The following is a 2,459-nucleotide window of genomic DNA, read 5'->3' on the forward strand; positions in this document are numbered from 1 at the left end:
TTATTATCCCCATTTCACAGATGAGGAAGTTTAAGCTGAGAGAATTGAAATAATTTGCCCAGGGTCATAAAGCTAATAAGTAACAGAGTCACAATTAGAACTCAGTGGTAAACGCTGCTCCCTCTTGGGAGTCCAGCTAGCTTGAGACCATGCTGTGAGGAAGCCCAATCAGCCGCATGGAGAGAGAAAAAAGCCTCACAGAGAAGCATCAAGAAACCAGGCATGTGAGTGAAGCCTTCTAAGACTTTCCAGCCCATGTTAGGCAGCAGCTGACTACAGACAAGTGAATGACCCCAGCCAATGTCACATTGGACGAAATTATCTGGCCAAAACCTACCCAAATTTCTTACCATTCCCGTTTTTAAATCCAAAATGTTAGAGGCCTTCAGGAGGCTCCACTAAGGAAGGTAGGTCACTCAGAAACCAGACTGCTTTCTCACAGACTCATTTCTCCTGAAGAATCTGCCTGAGCAGTTGGCAAAGAATGACGTAGCCCTGTAGGACCAGAAGAAACGCCCAAAGGTAGAGCAGATTCTGGCTGAGAACTGACCCAAACCATAGTTTTGAATTTCAGGAAAGAAATCTAATTATATTTCTGTCTACCCATTTCATTGCTACAGTGTATGTGTGCGTGTGTGTGTGTGTGCACTTATGCTTAGCGTCCTCTATGCAGGCAAGCAATTTCACCACTTGTGTTCCATCTCCATAAACCTGAGAAATGGCCTCCTGTGTTCATTCATGTAAAACACGTTCACAAAGCAGCTTCTGTGTAGCAGGCGCCATTCTAGGCCCAATGGATTCCACCACAAAAAGGGCAGGCATGGCTCTGCCTGCTCTCAAGGAACTTCAGCTAGGAAACCAAGCAAGAAATAAGGAAACAAATCAATAAAATAGAAAAATTAGGGGTTCATAGTAAGAATTATGAAGAAAACAATGTGAGATCTAGGGCTCGAGCATGATGGAGGGAGGTGGGGTATGGCAGGGAACGGTGTCTAGTTTTAAAGTCCCCTCTGAAAAAGTGACTTTTGAGCAAAGACTTGAATGAATCCAGGGAGGGAACTGAGTGGAGAAATGGAGGAAGAATATTCCAGGAGGAGGGGAAAGCACACGTAAAGGCCCTGAGGAAGAAATAGGCTGGGGCTACTCTCGGAGAGCAAGAGGGCTGTGTGGCTGGAGTGGAGGCGGGGAAGTGGGGAGACTGGGGAGATGCATGGGGGTCACATGGTGGAGCCTTCACACCACAGTGGGGAGAGCGGATGTTCTTCTAGTGTGTTGTGGGAAGGCGTTGGAGGGCTTTGAGCAGCACACTCTGGCCCGCTGTGTGAAAAATAGACTCTACAGGGGACCAAGTGGAAGCAGAGAAATTGGGCTGTTTTTTTTTTTTAACAGTAATTTAAAGTTTATTCCAGCTATAATGCAGGGTATTCTGATTTTAAGGTAGCATCACATGGCATACTTCTGAGTCCATTCCTGAGATATTCTGTTGTACTTATCTCTGTCTGTTTTATAGATCTGTGCAATCTCTGGCACTAGGGGGTCATCTGGGTTTGGATCACATAGCAGTGAACAAATGGATAAAAGAACTTTAGAAATAGTTAATCTTTGGATGATAAATTCTTGTTGTAAATGCAACCTTAGGTGGTTTGAAGGGGTAGTCTGTAGGAAAATGAATTGTCAGAAAGAACACACGGGCTTCCCTGGTGGCGCAGCGGTTGAGAGTCTGCCTGCCAATGCAGGGGACATGGGTTCGAGCCCTGGTCTGGGAAGATCCCACATGCCGCGGAGCAACTAGGCCCGTGAGCCACAACTACTGAGCCTGCGCGTCTGGAGCCTGTGCTCCGCAACAAGAGAGGCCACGATAGTGAGAGGCCCACGCACCGCGATGAAGAGTGGCCCCCGCTTGCCGCAACTAGAGAAAGCCCTCGCACAGAAACGAAGACCCAACACAGCCATAAATAATAAATAAATAAATAAATAAATTTTTTTTTTTAAAGTGAAAAAATATATAAATGCAAAAGCATGAGAATTAAAAAAAAAAAAAAAAGAACACACCGCCTTGATATGGGCTGTCATTAGGTCCCATAATTCTGGCTTGCCAATGAAACATATCATCCCCAACTGGACCTGCAGAACATTGTCTAGACTGCAATTGTCTAGAAGAGCAGTGATAGTGGCCTGAACTGGAGTGGTAAGAAGTGATAAGACAGGGGATGTTTTGAAGGTGGAGTGCCTCAATTACGCACACATAATTATTATTCAGATCCAGTTCCTCAGCTCTGAGATGTGGAAGCATTTTCACTTTCTAAACTGATGATGAAAAATGCTGAGCTGGGTACTCCATCAGTGGCCCGGGAGGCAGTGTTTGGCATTCCAAGCCTGCCCCCAGAGTGCAGAGGTGCCCAAATCACCAGGACAGCTCTAGGATGGGGAGATGAGCGGATTTTATTTGGTCCCAAAGG

General features: G+C 45.9%; 1 pseudogene; it reads right to left on the reverse strand.

Annotated features, from left to right (window-relative positions):
* Positions 1–1,443: 1,443 nt before the first annotated feature.
* On the reverse strand, positions 1,444–2,132 carry LOC133087955 (ubiquitin-conjugating enzyme E2 D3-like; annotated as a pseudogene).
* Positions 2,133–2,459: the final 327 nt, after the last annotated feature.

The sequence above is a fragment of the Eubalaena glacialis genome, chromosome 3, assembly GCF_028564815.1.
Source record: "Eubalaena glacialis isolate mEubGla1 chromosome 3, mEubGla1.1.hap2.+ XY, whole genome shotgun sequence".
NCBI lineage: Eukaryota > Metazoa > Chordata > Mammalia > Artiodactyla > Balaenidae > Eubalaena > Eubalaena glacialis.